Source organism: Mustela putorius, unplaced genomic scaffold (assembly GCF_011764305.1).
Source record: "Mustela putorius furo isolate JIRA1106 unplaced genomic scaffold, ASM1176430v1.1 tig00003942_pilon_pilon_pilon, whole genome shotgun sequence".
Lineage (NCBI taxonomy): Eukaryota > Metazoa > Chordata > Mammalia > Carnivora > Mustelidae > Mustela > Mustela putorius.
Window position 1 is genome coordinate 11,215,499 of NW_025422087.1, and position 24,306 is coordinate 11,239,804.

The 24,306-nt window shown below is 38.1% G+C and overlaps 1 protein-coding gene across 7 annotated transcripts in view; it reads right to left on the bottom strand.

The window, feature by feature from the left end:
• The window catches only part of SMAD9 (SMAD family member 9), a 74,609-nt gene that overhangs the window by 37,780 nt on the left and 12,523 nt on the right, over positions 1-24,306 (bottom strand). The window contains exon 3 of one of the 7 annotated variants that reach the window (XM_045069535.1): positions 1,746-1,855. The exons of 5 other annotated variants lie outside the window; for them this stretch is intronic. The gene's annotated coding sequence lies outside the window, so the exon portion shown is untranslated. Of the gene's footprint in view, positions 1-1,745; positions 1,856-9,225; positions 9,336-24,306 lie in introns of those variants that run through there. One more of the 7 variants, XM_045069538.1, reaches the window with a different exon arrangement.

Sequence of the window (24,306 nt, forward strand, 5' to 3'; positions counted from 1 at the left end):
TCCAACATCAACACCATACCCACTCTTCTCAAGTGCACATGGGACATCTGCCAGGGTAGACCATATGTTAGGCCACATATTAAGTCTCAATAAATATAAAAAAACAGATTTCGTGCAAAGTATCTTCTCTGACCCCAACAGGATGAAGTTAGAAATCAACAACGGAAATAAAATTGGAAAATTCACAAATTTGTGGAAATCAAACAATACACCCAAACAAGCAACGATCAGATTGAAGAATCAGAGAAGAAATCTTAAGGAAATTAGAAAATATTTATAAATAAATGAAAAAGAAAATGCAAAACAACAAAATTTATGAGATGCAACAAACACAGTGTTAGCAGGGAAATTTATAGCTAAAAACACATTAAAAAATAAGAAAGATCTCAAATCAACAATCTAACTTTATGATTTAAAAAACGAGAAAATGAAAAACAAAGCTAATGAAAGGAAGGAAATAATAAAGATTCGATTAGAGATGAATAAAACAGAAACCAGGAAATCAACAAGGGGGAAAAAAATCAACAAAACTAAGAGCTGGTTCTCGGCAAAGAGCAATAAAATTGACAAGCCCTTAGCTAGATGGACTAAGAGAAAAGAGAAGACCCTACTAAAATCAGAAAAAAAGGTGCAGACATTACAACTGATTCTACAAAAATTTAAAAAAGAGTATAAAAGAATACTATGAAAATCTGTATGTAAACAAACTGGATAATCTAGATGAAATGGGACAAATTCTTAGGAACACAAAAGCTACTAACAAAGAAATAAAAAAAAATATGAACAGATCTATAACTAGTAAGGAGATTGAATTAATACTCAGAAATTTCCCAACAAAGAAGAGCCCAGGACCTGTTGGTTTCAATGAAGAATTCTACCAAACCTTTAAAGAAGAACTAATACCAATCCTTCTCAAACTTTTCCAAAAAAAAATTGATGAAAAGAGATTTCCTAACTCATTCTATAAAGCCAGCATTATCCTGAGACCAAAGACAAACAACACACTACAAGAAAACTATATTCTTTGTGAGCACTTATATAGAAATCCTCAACAAAATACTAACTAAATTCAGTGTATTAAAAGGATTATACACCATGACCAAGTGGGATTTATTCCTGCAATACAAATATGATTCAACAAAGAAAACTCACTCTAATATACCACATTAACAGAATGAAGCAGGGGGCGAGGAGGTGACATGATCATCTTAAGTGAAGCCAAAAAAGCATTTGACAACATTCAACACCTTTTCATGATTAAAAAAAAAAACAAATAATGAATGAACTAGGAATAGAAAACAACTATTTCAACAGAATAAAAACTGTATATGAAAAACCCAGAGCAAACGTTATACTCAACAGTGAAAGACTGAAAGCCTCCCTCTGAGATTAGGAACAAGGCAAGAATGTCCACTTTTGTCTCTTCTATTCAACATAATACCAAAAGTTCTAGCCAGAACAACCAGGCAGAAAGTGAAATAAAAGGCATCCAAATTGGGAAGGAAGAAGTAAAATTATCCATACTCACAGATGATTTGATCTTTTATTTGGAAAACTCGATTTCACATAAACATACCAACAAACAAATGAACCTGTTAGAATAACTAAATTCAGCAAAGTAGAAGGATAGAAAGTCAACACACAAAATTTCTAAACACTCAACAATGAACAATCAGAAAGAAACTTACCAAAAAATCCCATTTACAGTAGTACCAAAAAGAATAACATATTTAGAAAGGCCTCACCAGAAACCTGCTGCTCATATCTTATCTGCTGTGTTGCTTCCATTCTCCCAAGTACTTGGTTGTCTGCAGAATTTCCAAGAGTAAGATGATGACTTTCCTCTTCAAAATCACTAGGAAAGTATTCTTTCATTAGCCAGATGCTGTGCAGAGGGGAGGAAGTCCCAGAAACTGTCAAACATGCTACAAATAAGCAATAGTCTGTGAACACCTTTAAAGAGTTGGGCAAAGAGAAGGAGAAACTTTGTTATGTAACAGCAAGAAGACAAAGGAACAGAAGGACCCTCACTGCTGGGAGGAGATAGCCACAGTAGAACACCACCATGCTGTACATGGCCTCCCAAGTGCTTCTCCACCACAAAGATGTTGCTGACAAAGAACCAATTGAGATTATGTGTTTATAAATGTCCAGGAGGCCACTGCTCAAATGCTACTCAAGCCACCTGGCCCACTATGACACCAAAGGCCACAGGGGCATTGGTGAGCTGAATGAGGCTATGAATAAATTTGACAGTAAGATAATCCTGGACCCCATGATATTCAGTGGGGCCAGGTTTCAGCATTCGCTTGAGGAGAGGCTGGAGAGGATCATCAGTGCCTCTGGTGCTCAGAGCCCACTGGTCCCTCATATGGTAACAGGCATGAGGGGATCATGGCTGAGTATAACACCCTCCAACAGGCCCTCCAGGACCTGGCTCAGTGAGCACATGAATAATCACTGCAGAAAGCAGAGCTGTAAGCCTCTGAAGATCTCCGACAACATCATCACAGATCAAGATACGGATTCCTCATAAGAGAATGTGTATTCTTAAGAATTTCTTGTGTTCTCAACCCTGATCTAAATATCATTATTGTATAGACCCCCAAGGAATCTTTGATTTCACACATAGCATGACTGGAAAGAGATATTTACACGTGGGATTTAGAAGATTTTGAAGCCTGTGTATTAGTATGAGCTAAACAGCGTATGTTACTTTTGAACATGCAGGGAGGATCCTTGTTTTTGTAAAATGCTATCATATTAAATATTCTGTTTTGTTTTTTATTAAGACATGATCAGTTTTGAAATTCAAGGAAAAAAAAGAATAAAATACAGAGGAATTAACTAAGGAGGTAAAAACTTGTACAAATGAAAACTATAAAACATTGTTGAAAGAAATGATAGAATACATAAATAAATGGAGATACAGCCCATCTTCATGGATTAGAGGCTTAATATTGTCAAGATGTCAATACTCTGTAATCTACTGATTCATTGCAATCCTGACCAAAATCCCAAAGAAGTTTCTGAAACTTCTTTGAAAACAGAAATAGAAATAGAAAAACTCATCCTAGAATTCATATGGAATCTGAAGGGACCCTGAATAGTTAGAATAATCTTGAAAAACCAGAGGCCTCACACTTCCTAATTTCAAAACTTACTACAGAGCTACAGAAGTCAATCCGTGTGGTACTGGCATAAAGACACACACACTGATCAATGGGATGGAACAGAGTCTCCAGGAATAAATCACCACGTATGTGGTCAAATAATTTTGACAAATGTGCCTTGTCAAAGACTATTCAGTGGGAAAGGACAATCTTACAAACAAATGGTGCTGGGAAAACTAAATATCCACATGCAAAAGAATTAAATTGGATCTTTATTTCAGACCATACACAAAAATCAACAAAAAAAGGATCAACTATTTAATTATAAGACTTAAAACTATAACCAACTTTTAGAAGAAAGCATAGGGCAAAAAATTCATAACACTGGATATGGCAACAATTTCTTCAACATGACACGAAAGGCATAGGCAATAAAAGAAAAAACAGACAGCACTTCATGAAAATTGTAAAAATTTGTGCATCAGAATAAAAAGGCAACCCACAAAATGGGAGAAAATATTTAGAAATCATATGTCTAATAAACAATTAATATCCAGAAAAAAGAGTTTCTAAAACTTAACAACAAAAATCCAAACAACACAATTAAAAAAAACAAAGGACTTGAACAGACATTTCTCCAAAGGAGATAATACATGCCCAATAAGCACATAAAAAGATGTTTGGGGCACCTGGATGGCTCCGTCAGTTAAGTGTCTGCCTTTGGCTCAGGTCATGATCCCAGGGTCCTGGGACTGAGCCCCACATCATATTATCATAGTAAGTTTTCACATGCATTTCCTCACTAAACCACTGCAGCAAGTATGTGTGGTTATTATAACCCTACTTTCTATTTCAGAAAACTGAGGCACATTGAAATTAAGTAACTTCTCCAAGATTACAGAACTAGTAAGAAGTAGTGCCCAAATGAGACAGGAGGAAAGCAATAGTGGGTGTCTCCCTCCGCTGTGCTTAGACTGAGGGCAAGAGAGGAGACAGACCCAAAGCTGAGTCTGAATTCTGTACTAAACTGGAGGATGGTGACAGAAGGGGCATGTATGATAGGAAGACAGGAGAAAGCTGTTCAAGCTCCAAAATAATGTGACTCTAAAGGGACATGCAGTTCAAGTGAAGAACTGGCTTTCTGTTGTAAAAGGACCAGCTCTATATCTAAAGAATAAACCACATCCAAGCTTGTTTTGTTAGCCAGCATTTACTCATTTTGTATATTCCCAAAAAAAAAAAAAAAACAAAATTACCTGCCACCAATGCTTACTTTGTGCCAGGCACTGCCTAGTGGTAAATAACAGACATGGTCCTTGCCCTCACAGAGCTTAGAGTCATGTCAGAATATTAAACAAGCAAATATTAACAAGTCATAAAGTACTATATGGAAAGAAACATACTATTAGTGTTGGGATAGAGCAAAGCAGGGGTGAGAGCCCTTCTTGAACCCATTGGGAAGACTTCACTGAGGAAGTAAGAATTAAACTGAGAGGGAGAGGTAGTGTCAGAAGCTGTAGAGTGAGACTAGAAGCTGTAGAGTGAGACTTCCAGGCAAAAGCCCTAAAAGGATGGCACGGGTGTGGGTAGAACTCGGTGCCCTTGGGAAACTGCAGGGAAGCCCGAGTAGCCAGGGAGGAGTGGGCAAGGAGGTGCACAGCTGGAGGTGAGGCAGGACCTAAGGATTCAAAGTAGTTGTGCTGGACCTTGAAGACAATGTATGGAAAATAGGTTTTATTTTAACTGCAAAGGGGACCCTTGAATGGATTGCAAAAACAAATCAGTGATCTAATATCTTTTTTTAAAGATTAATTAATTAATTAATTAATTTGACAGGGAGCTCACAGGTAGGCAGAGAGGCAGGCAGAGAGAGAAAGCAGACTCCCTGCTGAGCAGAGAGCCCAAGGTGGGACTCAATCCCAGGACTCTGAGATCGTGACCTGAGCCGAAGGCAGAGGCCTAACCCACTGAGCCACCCAGGCGCCCCCCGATTCAACTTATTCTTAAATGATCACAATGGTGGCTCCTGTGAAGAACAAATGGGATGGGAGGGCAAGCAGGGAAACCAACTAGAAGATGCCATAAAGTTCGGGTGAGAGGCTGCGGAAGCTCTAACGGAGTGGCGGCTGAGGAGGAAGGCCAGAATCACAACAGTGTGGCTTTGTTTTGTTTTAAGATGGGGATTCTAAAGCGTACCTTACAGGTTAAGAAGAATTCATCAGTAAAAAGGAGACTTTCCGTGTTGCAGAAGAGAGAGAGGATGTGGGACCATGGATAGAAGAGACGAGAGAGGACAGCGCAGGTCTATCCATCTGGTCCCAGGAAGAATGGAGTATTCTGTCTGAAAGACTAATTAAGGCCTTGACAAAGTCTGAGTTAAGACTGGGAGGGGTGGGGGGGGCGCCAGGTGGCTCAGTGGGTTAAGCCGCTGCCTTTGGCTCAGGTCATGATCTCAGGGTCCTGGGATCGAGTCCCGCATCAGGCTCTCTGCTCAGCAGGGTGCCTGCTTTCTCCTCTCTCTCTGCCTGCCTCTCTGCCTACTTGTGATCTCTCTGTCAAATAAATAAATAAAATCTTTAAAAAAAAGAAAAAAAAGACTGGGAGGGGCAGGGCGAGAGACTGGAGGAGCAAGGAAAGGTGGGAAGTACCGAGAGAGTGGGAAGGCAGGAGTGTGTTCTGATTTACGGGACAGAAAACAAAAGGCAGACTCCTATAGAGGCCAGTCAGCCAGCATGACTGACAACAAGCCTTTCTAGGGTCCTACTCCAAATCACTTTAGGAAAAAAAGAGACCTACTCTTAGAAAATAAATATTGTTCATTGCTCAGACTGAAACCTGGTTCCTTTAACCACTGGGCTCTCTCCCCTTTTGATACAAGGAGGTGACAAGAACTGGATAAAGATGCAGGACAGCCAAGCGCATGCTTGGACATTTTACCTATAAGGGTCGCAAAAATATCACTACAATAAACTCTCAAAATATAAGTTGGTCATGTTCCTGCTCAAGTAGGCAGTGCCCTCAGGTGGGGAAAAAGTAACACCCACAGATTTTTTGTGTGTATGATGTACGTGCTACTCATCAGCCCTTGGCAGTGAGGAAGAAAGAAGAAATTCTGAAATGGTGATACACAGTATTTGTGTCCCTTACCAAAAGATGTGATTAACTCGGTTGTCTTTTGAACACTTTAATAGCTCAGCAGAAGGGGCTGGAGATAAATGCTTTCATTACTCGTGAAACGGACAGCAGTTGCTTTGGGGAAAGAACTACTGTGGCTGGAAGAAGAGTGAAAGACATGTTACTTCTGTACGTTTTTGTATTTGTGTCAACTGCAAAATACCTCCAGAGTCGTAAAGATTCCAACAGAAAACAGAAGTCAACTACAGAAAAGCGGAAAGTATTCTGCCCACTGTTATTGTAGCACTAAGTTTTCATACTTGAATTTCTTTCTGTATAAACTTTTTGTTAGTAAAGATTGATTTTTCCCACCCTTCCTCAACATATTTTTTAAAGGCTTTTTTTTTTTTTTAAAGATCGTATTTATTTATTTATTTATCTGTCTGAGAGAGAGAGAGCACAAGCAAACAGGCAGAGTGGCAGGCAGAGGCAGAGAAGCAGGCTCCCGCTGAGCAAGGAGCCAGATGTGGGACTGGAATCCAGTTCCAGGACCCTGGTATATGACCTGAGCCAAAGGCAGTGGCTTAACCGACTGAGCCACCTAGGCGTCCGTCCCCCTTCCTCAACCCATTTTGAAGCATATCATGAGTCTCTCTGTGGGAATCACATATTTTGGTTCTGCTCTTGTTAAAACTCCAGGAAAACTGGATTTCCCATATCTCTTCAGAAAGTGGTGTGCTATCACTCCAAGACGTGGTTCCCTGTTTCCTTCACTTCAAAATAAGTCTTGCATTCCCAGTTAGAGAGCAGGTAGCAACTATCTATCACAAAGAGAAATGATCCATTCATCAAGAGCTCTCGCTTGTCCTAAAACTTGAACCTCAGAGACAGAACTCAGCAGAGCCAGGATTATAAAAACAATGTAAACCTTTAACTCACTGTAGGACCCAAACAGACTGCAACATAGACTATGTGTTATTTAAAGCCTATTTTTAATTTATACCCAATTCTAACATGCTTTACCATTCGCATTAGAGTACTTTGATTAAAAATTCACTAGGCACAAATGTGTATTATCGCATTACTGACAGTGCAATTCTTTCTTCTCTCTATATTTGTAACTCTTAATGTGTTTATAAAACATTCCACAGCCTCAAGGAGAACAAGAATCAAAGCCAACTATTTCAGCATGAATGATTTATCAATTATGAATTGAAGATCTTTAGAAATCTATTTTTACTGAATTGTTTATATACTGGCGAACAACTGCTGTTCTAAAAAAAAAATCAAACTTTCTGTCCCTTAGCAACCTCAGAATAAATCAGATCTTATGCAATACAAGGCATCTTAGAGGTATATTACTCCAAGCAATCCTGACCCATGAAAATCTGGGTTTACCACAAATATAAATCTGAGAAAGACATTGGTCTGACAAAATGAATCATAATAAATGTAAAAGTATTAGTCAATTTAGAAAAATCTGATCCACATACAGTTTTTTCAGGGAAAAAAATGTCCTATTTCACACATATTTACCAAGTTCTTTAGGCTGCAGTTCCTAGAGTTAACTGCTAAACCTCACAAAGTTTACTTCTAAACAGATCTAATTTTTTAGTCAGAAAAATCTGGACTCTAGAACAGAATTAAGAGAACTCATTTTACCATCCTCCTTCTAAAATATATTTCTAATTTTAAAAACATGTTCTGTCCACCTTCTCTAAGTGTTTTTATTGGGCACTGGAGAATACTCTTGTATTCTTGTATTTGCTAATCTTGTTAGCAAAGTGTGGAACAGATCAGTGAAACTCTTTGCCCATCAAACACCAAACCTTAAAACTTTGAGTTTTGTAACTGTTCCAAGCTTTTTTGTAAACAATACAGTATTATTTTACAGATGTAGTCAATAACCCACTTTTTAAAAAATGTTCCCAGCATGTCCTTCCGAAAACAGATAAGCTATACTATTCTAAATATCAGATAATATCCACATAGATTAGCTTAGCTCGTCTGGAAAACGGGTACTCCCGATTTAAAAAAAAAAAAAAGATGATTTAAATTGGTTTTGTAGGAAATGAGGTATATTTCCACCTTTTTGTTGTTGTAAAGTCATCTCAGGACAGCTTGGATGTTATTTTTTAACCCTGAGGAGTGTTTGGGAACAACAAAAATGAGTTTCCCTTCAACAAATACAAACATTCATTCTCATCTACTCTTTCTCCCCCTCTTTCTACTTCCCTCCCCCTCCCCAACCATCTTCCTCCCTGTTTCTCTCAGAAAATGCAATTCAGGGGCGCCTGGATGGCTCAGTGGGTTAAGCCGCTGCTTTCCGCTCAGGTCATGATCTCAGGGTCCTGGGATCGAGCCCCACATCGAGCCCCACATCGAGCCCCACATCGAGCCCCACATCGAGCCCCACATCGGGCTCTTTGCTCGGCAGGGAGCCTGCTTCCTCCTCTCTCTCTGCCTGCCTCTCTGCCTGCTTGTGATCTCTGTCTGTCAAATAAATAAATAAAATCTTTAAAAAAAAAAAAAAAGAAAGAAAATGCAATTCAGCCCAAATATGGGGGAACGTGATCATGAGGCACAGCAGGAATAGTATATCACAACCACATTACACAGAGACACAGAAACACTTTTTTCCCCCTATTTCTCACATTTTAAAAATTCTATTTTTCATTCAGAGCCTCTCGTATATCAACACACAAGTAACGTATATGAGGCATACTAAAAAAATTTTCTTACTAACTTTCATAACTCTAATCTATAATTATTTTTAAATACAACAAATGACCTTTCACTTTCACTATTTCCCATTTAGGTCCTCTGAGAAATACCAATCTAGAGAAGAATGAATGACTTACCAAAAACATTTTACTACCCTCCCTTGTGCTTAGGCACACTACAAAAAGTAGGAATTACTTCTAAAAAAACTCTTAAAAATATCCTCTGGGAAGCGATCCTGAAGTAATTCTCAAAAGTTTTTAGATTTAGTCTTTACCATGCACTGGGGCTGTGTTGTGTGTGTACTAAAACCACACAGTGGCTTCTCAGATTAGAAATCTTCATTACCTAAGGAATTAAAAAAATTTAAGTCAGGATACAATGCCATTAAACTGCTTCAAAATATTTGGAGTCCTAAAAACATAATAAAGGATACTTGTGGGGCTATTTTAGGCTTTACTAAATGGTTTATGGGAGGGCACTGTTTTACTTTATCCTTATTTTAAACATAGGTGGCAACAGGGTGATTTCATCACAGAGGGTCTAAAACGCCAGCCCAGCGTGTTTTCTTCACTGTACAGGTCTAGTGAGACCCACAAGTGAAACTGATACCCGAAGGACCATTGCCCTATTTCCTAGACCAGCGCTGGATGGACTCTAGGGTATGAATTTGAGCAACTCCAACTTGTTGCATTTTCTCCAGGCAGAATGTTCTGCAAAGGCAGACATGGTATAACTGAACATGACACCAACTAGACTCCTAGTATTTCTGCAAGGAAATTCATCTACTCCTTCCACTCCACATCACATGTGTTAACTGCTACTTTCCCTCTGTGCAGGCCTTTACATGTACAGTATGGATTCTCACTGTTGAGAAAGGACTCCAGAAACTAAACACAAAACAAAAAACTGAATCTGCGCTGGAAAAGAGTAAGCTCATCCATGTAATGAGCTCTGTATATTCTCAAGCCAGAAAAACACACACCCAAAAGAATGACAGAGTGTAAGACAATGCTGCAAAAATTTTTGTTAACGATGATGACAATTTTGTTGAAATATATACAAAATGGCACTGTTGGGTGACTAAGCTTGATTGTACCACTAACTTGGAAGATTAAGCTGTAGGGAAGTTAGAGCCTAAGACAAGTGCCTTAGAACATTACAGTTGAGCACCCATCAACCAAGAGGATAGCCATGAATAATGAAGTTAGTCATTGTGCAGAGCAAAATTTCTCCCTATGTAGATTCAGTTACTGCCTCCAGACTAGTAAGTAGATTTTTACATGCTAAGGAATCATGAAACACAGAAAAAGCCAGGAGCGGAATGCACCAGGAGGGGAAGCACTATCTTAGCAAGTGCAAAGAAAATACCAGGAAAGATATCTTCTACCTTAAAATGACAGCAAGGCCTACAAACAAGCTAAATGAAGTTCTTACTAATGCAGTCTTAGATTTAAGGCTGGGACTATAATGCTGCATTTTGCCAAAAGTGAACCAAAATTTTTCATTGAACAGCCTATTTTATGTACATTTAACCAATCCTTTGAGCCTTAAAATTGATATCATCAACCATCCGTAAAAATTTCAGTCTTTTTAGAATGAAATGTGTCATACTACTCAAGGACAACATAGCTATTTTCTCAGTATGTTTAACATTTACTTCCCAGATAATTTCTCAGTAATGCTTAACTTTAAAATAATCAAGCACAGGCCACAACTGAGATAGATCAATAGTTGCATATTTAAGCAGCAGAGGGAAGAGAATAAAAAGGAAAATATATTTTTAAGCTAAGAAAATGTGAAGACATCCTTAGGCAAATGCTCAACAAATTGTAGGATGACTCAGTATTCTCTAGTCTTCTAGAAGTCTTGGCACTTTATTCAGCAAGAAATTTTTAGTTTTAAAATTAGAACATACAGGGGCGCCTGGGTGGCTCAGTGGGTTAAGCCGCTGTCTTCAGCTCAGGTCATGATCTCGGGGTCCCAGGATCGAGTCCCGCATTGGGCTCTCTGCTCAGCGGGGAGCCTGCTTCCTCCTCTCTCTCTCTCTGCCTCTCTGCCTACTTGTGATCTCTGTCAAATAAATAAATAAAATCTTTAAAAAAAAGTTAGAACATACATAAAAATAATTAATATATCCTCATTTGGTTTACTAAGTTAATAGACTTCTTGCTGAAAACCTAGTTTTGTCTGAAATGTCAAGGGTTGATAAGAATGTGATTAACCACAATTTGGAATAGGTGAAGTATTCATTTTGGTAGCAATTTGCCATCATTTTTTAAAGCTGAATTTTTTTTTAATATTTTATTTATTTATTTGACAGACAGAGATCACAAGTAGGCAGAGAGGCAGGCAGAGAGAGAGAGAGAGAAGGAAGCAGGCTCCCCGCTGAGCAGAAAGCCCATGTGGGGCTCCATCCCAGGACCCTGATATCATGACCTGAGCCGAAGGCAGAGGCTTTAACCCCTGAGCCACCCAGGTGCCCGTAAAGTTGAATTTTTAATATCATAGGATCTAGCAAATTTCACAGCCCAGTATATATACCCTAGACTGGTTTTCAGTCCTCAGAGAGAAATGATTACTGAAATTAGTTCATTTATTGAGTTTACTGGATCTGTATTAGTTTTTTTTTAAATAGGCTGGATTTTATCAGAGCGATTGGAGAAAATATATCTTAAAGCTTTAAAGTAATACATAGAGAGAGAGAGAGATTGACATGTATGTCCTGTTGGGTTATAGTTAAAAACAAAACCATTTGAAAGTCACTATCCTAATGACACTACTGGACAAAATATAATATTCATAGCAGTATCATTCAAAGTAGCTAAAATGCAGAAACAACCCAAACGTCCACCAACTAAAGTATGGATGTATGAAATCTCACAGTGGAGTATTATATAATAATAAAAATATATTAACTACATGCACAAGGATTAATCTTAGACACATTATGTTAAATTTTAAAAGAAAGCATAGCCTAGAAGACTACACAGAACATGGAATCATCTTTCTAAAGTTTAAAAATAAAAGATATCATAGATATATATATGTGAAGAAATTATAGTTAAACTATCAGAGAAGTGAAAACACAAAATTCAAGCTATTAATACTTGAGGCAAAGGAGCAGCACAACAGGTAGATATAGCATTATTAATGTTGAATCTTATTATACTATCATATATTATTAAAATGTTCATAATTTTTATACATGTATCACATATTCTTTTGAAAGTATCAGGGCGCCGGGTGGCTTAGTTGGTTAAGCAACTGCCTTCAGCTCTGGTCATGATCCTGGAGTCCCGGGATCAAGTTCCGTAGTGGGCTCCCGGCTCAATGAGGAGCCTGCTTCCCACTCTGACCCTCCCCCTTCTCATGCTCTCTCTCTTATTCTCTCTCTCTCAAAAAAAAAAAAAAAACCCTTAAAAAATGAAAGTATCAACTATTATATAATAAAATATTTAATAAATTTAAAACAAAATATCAGAGGACATGTATAACATGGTCCCTCTTGTTAATTAACATTATTCCTCAGCAGATCAAAATTTAAGAACCAAAGTCCAATCAAAGATTATGAAAAAGACCGTAATCTACAATCAGAAGAGCCTCAGAACAAGGAACAAAAAGGTTAAGAACGAGCCTCTCTTAAGCATCCACTAAACACAAGTTATAAACTTACAAGCCACCCATGGAACACTGAGTGAGCATCTAAGAATTAATTATGTTATGGATTACTAGCCCTTCCTGGCCCTCTGTCTTCATTCTCCCCTTTTGTACTTCCTGACCTCCATCTCCCCTCTTCAAAGTTCACTCCCACCCATAGATTCTTCCCGATTGCCTTTGTGAATGTGATCCCTACCATTGCTCATGATGCTACTCTGTACTTTCCATGTGCCCCTCACCCTGCATGGCCTCACGCTGATTCTGGTCCTGGCAGAGAACGTCACCTCCTCTGAGGTTGTTATCCCTTTCACCTCCCTGTGAAGTCTCCCTAGAAATCCTGAACCAACCCATTAAAAGAGGCATTGAGGGATGCCTGGGTGGCATTAAGTTGATTAAGTGTCCGAAATAAAAAGATGGCAGTAATCTAAGCCCTTGCTGATATATGTACCACCCCAAGAACACTCCTTGGCTGTGATGTATGATCAGTTTATTTACATCACTCTCTTTTTCACATTCTTTTCACATTCGTGGCAATGACGGCTGTCACCTTTCTCTGCCTGATCTGGTGGTGAGGGACTCTATAAATGGCCTAGCTGCCCCCCACCCCATCTCCTGCAGGCAGTTCCAGCCAGCACTAGTTGGCCTTAGGTCAGATTAATCAGCTAATCCCTCTATCACTCCATCAACCTTAAGCCCTCAAATCCATGTCTTTCTCAGTTTCCCAGGTCATCCTTTTTCTAATGAGTCCCGATGCTCTACATCCATATAGACTAACTATCCCTCTACTATAAACAACACTGTAATTATTTGGATCTATTCCTTACTAAGTTCCCCTGAGGGTCCTACACAGGTTTCTCATTCTCAGCACTACTGCATTTTCTCCCCTTGATTTTAATGATTTGGGGCTGTCCTGTCTGGCAGCAGCCCTGGTCTCTGTTCGCTATATGTGTCCGTAGTACCGCCCTCCACAAGCTGCGACAACTAAAAAGTTCTCCAGATATTGTCAGGTTTCCCTTGGGGGCAAAAATCACCCTCTGTGTCAAAAATCACCCCTGGTTTAACATAAATCATAATTCTGCTTTAAAATCTTTAAAAATTCAGGGGCGCCTGGGTGGCTCAGTGGGTTAAAGCCGCTGCCTTCAGCTCGGGTCATGATCCCAGGGTCCTTGGATCAAGCCCCGCATCGGGCTCTTTGCTCGGCAGGGAGCCTGCTTCCTCCTCTCTCTCTGCCTGCTTCTGCCTCTCTGCCTACTTGTGATCTCTGTCTGTCAAATAAATAAATAAAATCTAAAAAATAAAATAAAATAAAATAAAATCTTTAAAAATTCAGATTTAGATTAGTGTTAAATGAAAATGAAATGGAATTTCAGACAAAGATGTGTTTACCGTGGATTTAAATAATCAGAGGGAGAGAACTTGGTCTGCTAACAGCTGCACATTAAGTTTGGAAATCTGGGCATAGAAAATTTAGTGATTGATTGATTGATTGATTTTTTTTTTTTTAAGTTACCCAGGGTAGTTGTTTAGGCTGAAGATAACAGAAGGCTCTAGATCATGGTTTCTGTACTCAGATATTAACCCATTGGAAAGAAACAGCATTTTCCTGGGCAGCTTGAAACTCTGTGATTTAGTGTTATTTTGAACCACCTTGGCAAAAGCCAAAGGGCTTAGACATGAGTTTTTGTCACAGAAAGAAGAATCACAGTTCTACCTACACCAAAGAGTAACAGTTACAAAATAGATTTGAAATGACTTGGTTTTAAATTGACAAATATAAAAAAGAAAACTGACCTCTCCCTCAGTCTCTCATTCCAATCCTACCCACTCTCTTACCAGTCCTGTGGACTGTTTACTTTCTAAACATCTTTCAAAAACCATCTCTTCCTCTCCATCTCTCCCAAACTTTCTACAAATCACCAGGTTTCCAATACACACCTCTACCAACACTGTCTTTTTTTTTTTTTTTTTTTAAGATTTTATTCCTTTATTTGACCGAGAGAGAGACAGTCAAAAAGAGAACACAAGCATGGGGGAGAGGGAGAAGCAGGCTTCTCGCTGAGCACACAGCCTGATGTGGGGCTCGATCCAGGACCCCGAGATCATGACCTGACCCAAAGGCAGACACTTAACAACTGAGCCACCCAGGCGCCCCACTACTAACATTCTCATTTAAAAATGTACCAGAAATAAAAAATTATTAAAAAAACAAATGTACCAGAACTCTGTGTAGCATGTTTGTAAATGTTAAGAATTTCCTATCTTCTCTTACTTTCCCTGTCCTGTCTAGCCTTTCCTTCTTTTCTTTCTCACTTCCTTCTTTAATTGGGATAGAAAGGGAGTTTTTCCTCTCCTTGATTTAAAAAACAATTCATGGGACACCTGGGTGGCTCACTGAGTTAAGCGCTGCCTTCTGCTCAGGTCATGATCTCAGGGTCCTGGGATAGGCCTGCATCTGCCCAGCAGGGAGCCTGCTTCCTCTCTCTCTCTCTCTGCCTCTCTGCCTACTTGTGATCTCTCTCTGTCAAGTAAATAAATAAAATCTTTACAAAAAAATAAAAAATAAAAATAAATAAGTAAAAAGTAAAACACAATTCATGTTCATGAAAAAAAAAAAAACTGAAAATGAAAAAAAAAACCTCAAACAACCACTGTTCATCCACACAGAGAGAATAATCATTGTTAACATTTTTGTGAATTTTTAAATCTTTTTTATAAACAAAACATATTTTAAAAGAGCATTTGTTTATAGATATGTCTCACAGTCTGCCTATTTCAATGAATGATATATTGTAAGCATTTTTGTTATTAAATATTTTGTTTCTTAAAGGTTTTTGGTAGTCAGAGTAATATTTGACTTTTAATTTTAATTCTAAGTTGCATTTTTACTTCATTTGCAATACTTTCTTGTGCTGTAATTTGGAAAAACACAAAACAGATTTAGAGCACTCCCTATACAGAAAACTGGCTTTCTGGAGTTTCAGAGTAAATGCTAAAACAAAAACAAAAACAAAACCTAGATGCATTTTGTCTTTAGTCATATGTAAATCAGTCAAGTCACTTTACAGTTCTAACTACTTAAGTTTCATATCAAGCTACTATTCTTACAAAAATTAAAACATACACAAATGTTCTTTTAGTTAAATTTCATCTGATCAATCAAAATTCCCAAATTTTCATGTGCTTCTTGATATGACTATTACAAATTTGAACTTCTTCTTTGTTTTTTTAATATTTTATTTATTTATTTGACAGAGATCACAAGGAGTCAGAAAGGCAGGCAGAGAGAGAGGAGGAAGCAGACTCCCCACAGAGCAGAGAGCTGGATGTGGGACTCGATCCCAGGACCCTGGGATCATGACCTGAGCCAAAGGCAGAGGCTTTAAACCACTGAGCCACCCAGGCGCCCCTTTTCTTTCTTTTTTTTTAAAGGGATTTATTTATTTAAAGATTCCTTTTTTTTTTTTTTTTAAAGATTTTCTTTATTTATTTGACAGAGATCACAAGCAGGCAGAAAGGCAGGTGGCTGGGGGGGGGGCGGGAGGGGGTGCGGAGCAGACGCCCTGCTGAGCAGAGAGCCGGATGAAGGGCTCCATTCCAGAACCCTGAGATCATGACCTGAGCCGAAGGCAGAGTCTTAACCCACTGAGCCACCCAGGTGCCCCTCTCCAAATTATGTTAAAGTGAAGTTTACATTACATAAAATCATTCATTTTAAAGTGAACTATTCAGTGGCAGTTAGTACATTTACAATGTTGTACAACTACCTCTAATTCCAAATCAATCCCACCACCCCAAAGTAAAACCCTATAGCTATTATACAATTTCTCCTCATTTCCAGGTCCTACCCCTACCATCAGGCCCCTGACCCTGGTAATATTCTACTTGCGCTCTATTTCTATGGCTGAAACCTATTCTGCTTATTGCATATAAATGGAATCATGCAATACCTGGCCTTTGTATCTGGCTTCTTTCACTTAACATGTTTTCAGAGTTCATCCCCATGGTAGTAGATATCAGTATTTCATTCCTTTTTATGGCTAATATTTTTTCATTGAGTGTGTGTGTATGTGTGTATGCATATATAGAGAGCAATTTATTCATCAAGTCAACCATTAATTGACCTTTGAATTGTTTCTACTTTCAGACTATAATAAACAGTACTGCTATGAACATTTTTGTACTGGTATTTGTTTGAGCCCCTCTTCTCAATTCTTTTGGGTATAAACCTAGGAGAACTGCTGGATCACATGGTAATTTTATGCTTAACATTTTGAGAGACTGCCAAGCTATTTTCTACAGCAGATGAACCATTTTACATTCAATTTCCCTAATGGTTAATAGTGTTGAGCATGTTTTCACAAGCTTATTGGCCATTGGTATATCTTCTGAAATGTCGCTCAAGTCCCTTACGTCTTTTATCTATCTATTTATTTATTTATTTTTAGGGTGGGTTCCACAGCATAGAATGGAGCTCAACCAGGGCTAGAACTCACAACCCTGAGATCAAGATTCAGACGCTTAACTGACTAAGCCACCCAGGTCCCCCCCTTCCCCCATTTTTAAATTGTGTTTTTTTTTTTAATGTTGCTTTATAAGGTTTTTATTTTTTGAGGGTTTTTTTTTTTGAGTTTTTAAAAAATACATTCTGGATATATAAATACTGAGATATATGATTTGCAAATATTACCCTCTTTCTATATGTTGCCTTTTTGCTCTCATGATAATGCTCCCTGAAGTGCAAAAGTTTTTAATTTTGATATCAAATGTATTCACTTTTTCTTTTGTTGCTTATGCTTTTAGTATCATATGTAAGAATCCACTGCCAAATCCAAGGTCACAAAGATTAACCCCTCTGACTTCTTTAAAGAACTTTATAGTTTCAGCTCTTATATTTAGGTCATTCATCACTTTCAGTTAACTGGAAATAGTGTCAGGTAGGGGTCCAACTTCATTGCTTTGCATATCGCTATCCAGTTTTCCCAGTAACATTTGTTGGAGACTATTCTTTCACTACTGAATGGTTTTAACACCTTTGTCAAAAATCAGTTGGCCACAGATGCTTGGATTTCTGGACTTTAAATTCTATTCCATTGATCTCTATGCCTGTCCTTTGCCAATTCCACAGTTTTCATTACTGTACCTTTTTAAGATGTTTCAAACTAGGAAGTGTGAGCTTTCCAACTTTGTTCACCCTTTTTGAGACTGCTTTGCATTTTACTCATTTATATTGTTCATTGTCTCTTTTTCCTCCCCCTAACACAAACTCTATTAGGATGTGAATTTTTTGTCCACCTCTGCACCCCAGCACATAGAGTTAAAGCCTAGCATGTAGCAGGTGTTTAGTATTTGCTAAAGGAATGAATGGGCTCTTGAGAAGATAGAATCATTCACAGCTCCCAGAAAAGAGTGGGGGTGGGAGGAGGAGAGGTGAGGAGAGGAAGAGATAACCATGGTTGAGCAATTCTGGTCAAAGAAGAGTTGAAAGGGCAGGAAGGAGGGGCGACTTAAGGCCTCAGGCTCCAGTGCCAAGGGACCCTTTCAAAACCATACTGGCAGGAGGGCATGGGCAGCAGTAACCATTCTGGTGTATGAGTCAGTCGTCAGCAATTCAAATGTACTAAATCTAAAAATCATGTAGTTAATATCATGTTGAACATTTTATATTTTTTGAAGATAAGATGAAACAGAATGAATAACCATGAATTGTTTTCTGTGGACTGAAAGGACAAATAGCTTTTGCATCTTATCTCAAGAGTCTGTACAGCTTTTAGCATATGTAAATAAGTACTGTTGATAAGTTAATGTAATTTCACAATCATATCACACAACATTCCTTGAAATGTAAAAGTACCATACTGACCTTTAAAAAAAATTCTGAACAAAATCTTAAATAAATACATCTATCACATTTAGTCAAATGAAATAACTGGGTAGTGACATCAGCAAGTCTGAACACTATTGTTACTAATGGGACCCAAGCCAGTGAATAAAGAGCAGAGCTAGAGTACATGTAGAACAGCTCACGATAAATGCATTGGCAAATTTTCTTTGGTGTTTGTTACTTTTTTCAATTTGCAAAATTTTTAAAATGTAAATCATTAAGGAAGGATGAAGAGATCATTCCTCTTGAATATATATTATATAAACTGCCACTGAATAATTGCATTTTTCTTACATAATAGCAAATACTGCTGCCTTGAGATTAAACAATATATGCCACTCCACAAATAAAGCCATATGGTTCCATCTGTTTCTAGGTTCCATTACAGTACACCTACTGGTAAAAAAAAAAAAAAAAAAAAAAAAAAAAAAAAAAAAAACTGTTAACCACATGATGCAAATATGCCTCTTATTTAACCTGTTAAAAATCAACAAAGTGTTATCAATATAATTTGGCAGAGTTTGACTTATTAGGGGATTTAGATATGCATCTCCTTATCCTCTTGGCGCTGCTGATGATTTAACACAATATGTGAAATATATAAACTAGCACTAAAACTGCATATCTCTGGGATTTGCCAGGTGCTAATTGCTCTACTCATGCCTCAGGGAAAATGCACAATTGCCCCAGGCAATCATCCTAGGTTTAATTACCATCCGGGAGTTTTATTCCCTGGACAGCAGTGACAGCCTGGAGAGAGTTTTGCCTCAACTTGGTCTTCATCTTAGCAACTAAGACCATGGGGCAGTTCACCACCACCCCTACAAAATCCACTCCAGTAGGCGAAATTGCTATTTCTCCTTCAAATGCAGCTCCGGTCTTGTAGGCCTCTGTGACTTCCCCAGACAGAATGCTCCTCTCAGTCAGTACCTTACACACATGACGATTTTCACTTTGGATCATAACTTGTCTGTTCAGATATCTCTCTTCTATTAAATGGCAGAGTCTTTAAGAACTTGACTGTCTTGTTCACCTGTGTAGCACCAATGTTTTGCCTAAGATTGGCACTTAATAAATATTTATTACTAATTATGTTAAATGACCTTTATTATGTTATATCACCTAGTGCCGATGCCTGGGAAATAGTAGATATTTAATAAATTTTAACTACCAGAAAATTTCTTCCTCTCCTGTACTCAAAATTTCGCTTTCTCCCCCCCCCCCCCCTTTTCATCACCATTCTGCTGTTAGAACTCAGCTCTCAGGCTCTCATCACCCTAGACTACTGGTTCTCTCTGAGGGATGACTTCACTCCCTGTGAGTCTCTTGGCCATGTCTGGAGACATTTCTGGCTCCACAAGTTGGCTGGAAAGAGAGAGTCCCACTGGCATCCAGGGCATACAGGCCAGAGACGCTGCTAAACATCTCAGAGAACAGCTCCCATAACAAAGAATTGTCCTGCCCCCAGTGCCAGGAGAAACTGCTAGATTTTTATTTCTGGTCATTCCCCTCTAATCCTGTTCTTTCTCTCCTCTAATCTATTCTTCCTATAATCTCCATTGATTGAGATATAATTGACATAAAGCATTATATTCATTTCAGATGTACAACACAGTAATTCAATATTGTATATATTACAAACTGATCACAGTAAGCACAGTTGACATCTGTCACCAGTTTTTTCTTGTGATGTAACTTTTAAGATCTACTCTCTTAGCAACATTCAAATATAGAATACAGTATTAACTATCTCACCATTCCGTTCCATTCCATGATTTATTTTACAACAGGAAGTTTGTACCTTTTGGGCCCCTTCACCCATTTTGACCACATCACATCCCCAGCCTCCAGCAACCACATATCTATTCTATAAACCCGGTTTTTGGGGTTTTTTTTAAGATTCTATTTATAAGTGAGACTAAAAATATCTATCATCCTTTTCTTGTTCAAAAGGTCTTAAATTTTTTTTAATGTCCTTAGTTTTTGGTTTAGTTGTTTCTGGAGTTTCAACACTATCAATATATCAATATGTCAAAAGTGGAACTAGAACCAAGGCTTAAAAATTCCTATTTCTCATGTAGGTGTTTTACAACTCTCATGAACATTTTTTTTTTAAAGATTATTTATTTATTTATTTATTTGACAGAGAGAGATCACAAGTAGGCAGAGAGGCAGGCAGAGAGAGGAGAGGAGGAAGCAGGCTCCCTGCTGAGCAGAGAGCCCGATGCGGGACTGGATCCCAGGACCCTGAGATCATGACCTGAGCCGAAGGCAGCGGCTTAACCCACTGAGCCACCCAGGCGCCCTCTCATGAACATTTTTAAATAAGGAGGACACTGAGGGGAAAAAAACAGACTCTAAAAGATGACAGCTAATTTTTCTTCAGTGATCCAAATTTCTAAACCTACCAAGGCCAAACCTCCCTTCTAATTTCATTTGCAGTTTAAATGCTGTTTCACTGGAAGTTATACCACACACTGAATTGTGATCTCTTATCCTGGCTAGATATCCTCTAATCTAACCTTGATTTGTTCAAAATTAATGTGATCTAAGGCTGGTAGGCTTTAAAAGCAAAGAATTTTTAAAAAAAATATGTGATTCCCTCCATTTATATGACCACATGTTGTGAATTAATTCTTAAATGTAAAAAATCACATACAGAAGTAGGTGGAAAATATATTTACAAGATGTTTTAGAAATTTTCCATTCAAGGGCGCCTGGGTGGCTCAGTGGGTTAAGGCGCTGCCTTTGGCTCAGGTCATGATCTCAGGGTCCTGGGATCGAGTCCCGCATCGGGCTCTCTGCTCAGCAGGGAGCCTGTTTCCTCCTCTCTCTCTCTCTGCCTGCCTCTCTGCCTGCTTGTGATCTCTCTCTGTCAAATAAATAAATAAAATCTTTAAAAAAAAATAAAAAAGAAATTTTCCATTCAAAATAACATTCCATGTAACTCATATAGCTGATAAGGATTTACATCCTGAATATATAAAGAACTCTTTTAACTCAACAACCAAAAAACAAACAGTATAATTCAAAAGTGGACAAAGCACTAGGAATAGACTTTTCTCCAAAGAAGATATATAAATGGTCAACAATATGATTGCATGATAACATCAATAGTCATTAGGGAAACGCAAATCTAAACCACAATGAGATACTACTTCATAATCATTAGGATAGCTATGATCAACAAAACAGAAACTTATTATAAGTCTTGGCAAGGATATGGAAAATGACAATCTTTGTGTATTGTTAGTGAGAATAAGAAATGGCTCAGACACTGTGTCAAACAGTTTGGCAGCTCCTCAAAAATTAAATGTAGGATTACCAAATGACCCAGTAATTGCACTCCTAGATATATACACACAAAATAACTGAAAACAGGTATTCAGATGCTTGTACACCAGTATTCACAGTAGTATTACTCACGACAGCCAAAAGGAGGGAAACAACCTAAGTGTCCATGAACAGATGACCGGATAAACAAAATGTGGTAGATATGCACCAAGCAATAATATTCAGCTTTAAAAAGGAAGGAAATTCTGATACAGGCTACATAATGAATAAAATTTGAAGAAGTTATACTAATAAAATGAGCTAGACACAAAAAAGCAAATTTTGTTTGACTCCACTTATATTAGGTAACTAGGATAGGCAGGTTTATGAAGATCTAAAGTAGAACAGAGGTTACTAGGAACTCGGAGAAAGGGGAATGGGGAGTTCTGTTTAATGGAGACAGAGTTACAGCATGGGAGGGTGAAAAGGTTCTGTAGAAGGCTGGTAGTGATAGCTGCACAATAATGCTATGAATTTAATGCTACTGATTTGTATACTTAAATGGTAAAAATGGTAAATTTTATGTATTTCTACCACAATAAAGAAAAGCCTTACTCCAAATGTTATAATAATTTGCTTCATCACTACCTTCAAGGGATTTTACAAATAATGTCTCCCTCTACAAAAATCTGAGGGTATTTTTTTTTAAATCTAATTTCGAGATGGAAAATAATGTGCCATTGGTACAAGGAATCCTTGAAAGAAATTAAAATCCCCCATAACATAAAATGCTAGGAAATCACACACACCCCAGGCCCAATTATATAGGATAATCTCCTTCCAAAGCCCATACTCAGTGAAAGACAAGCACAGTTTTGTACACTCTCTGGCATTCTGCCTGCCTTTCAGATCCTTTCTTCCACTTAATGCTGATTCATGTAAACATATCAATTTTCTTTGATGGCCATAGCTTAGGAGAGAAAGGAAGTACTATTTTTAAAGTATCATTTGCTTCTACCCTAAGAAAAAAGGGAAAATACGAACAATGTCCAGAAAGCTTATTTTTAAAATGAAGTATATTTTTTATCCCAGAACCAGCCAATACCAATTTTGCATAGTATCAATCAACATTATTGAGCTTTATTTTCTTGGAATTTATATTATTTTTGTAATATAAACTATAAAATTCCTTGAAAACAAATAATTGCGTTCAACAAACATCCACAGATTCAACTGTGAGCATTCTGAAAGAAAGCAGAAATCTAAATCTTTCCATGCACCAATACATCTGATGTGTATTTATTAAAGATTTTTTTTTTTAAGATTTTATTTATCAGACAGAGAGAGAGGGAAAGAGAGCGAGCACAGGCAGACAGAGTGGCAGGCAGAGGCAGAGGGAGAAGCAGGCTCCCTGCTGAGCGAGGAGCCCGATGTGGGACTCGATTCCAGGACGCTGGGATCATGACCTGAGCCGAAGGCAGCTGCTTAACCAACTGAGCCACCCAGGCGTCCCTAAAGATTTTCTTTTTATGAAAGATTTATTTATTTGAAAAAGAGAGAGCCTGAGTGTGGGGCGGGAATGGAGAAGGAGGGGAGGAGGTGAGTAAGGAGGTAGGGGAAGGGGAGACAAGCAGTTCTGCACTAAGCAGGCAGCCTGAGGCTTGATCTCAAGACCCTGAGATCAAGACCTGAGCCAAAATCAGGAGTCCAATGCTTAACCAACTGAGCCAGGTACCCCACACCTGACATTTAAAGTTGTAATAAAATCAACTAATAGTCCAAAATCTATATGACTTCAAATCCATTAGGAAGTCCACAGATTTTGAAATTCACTCTTTCATAAAACTTTACGATCCCTCCTGGAATAGAAATGTAACAGAATCTACTGCAAGAAAATATTATTGGGTTAATAAATTTATCCTATAATACACAACTAAGTACAAGAATATCTGAAGCTAATTTTTATCCTCATTTCTGGATTTGGATTAACTGTGGCCCAGAGTCACTACGTAATGACTGCAAGGGTCACATTCAATAAAAGCCCACGAATATATCAAAAACCTCATAATGCCTAACGCACACACGCAATCTCATTTTATTTTATTTTTATTTTTTAAAGATTTTATTTATTTGACAGAGAGAGACACAGCGAGAGAGGGAACACAAGTAGGGGGAGTGGGAAAGGGAGAATGTGAGACTCGATCCCGGGACCCCTGGATTACAACGTGATCCGAAGGCAGATGCTTAATGACTGAGCCACCCATGCGCCCTATGCAATCTCATTTTAAAACAGAAGTCCAAAAAACACTTTTTATGTTAATACTGAATTTCACATAAAACAAAAGTCCCTGACTAAAAATGATGTGTTCTGACTAAACCCAGACAGGGTTACCGTGGTAGGCAGGCTTGTACTCATGACAGGAAGTCCTGAGGTAAACTGGTGTCACCGGCATTTATACTTAATAAGCCACTGGGAAAGTTTTGATTTACATTCACCTAAATCCCTGGGATACGGTTCTCTCAACCACTCCTCTAGTTTGATTT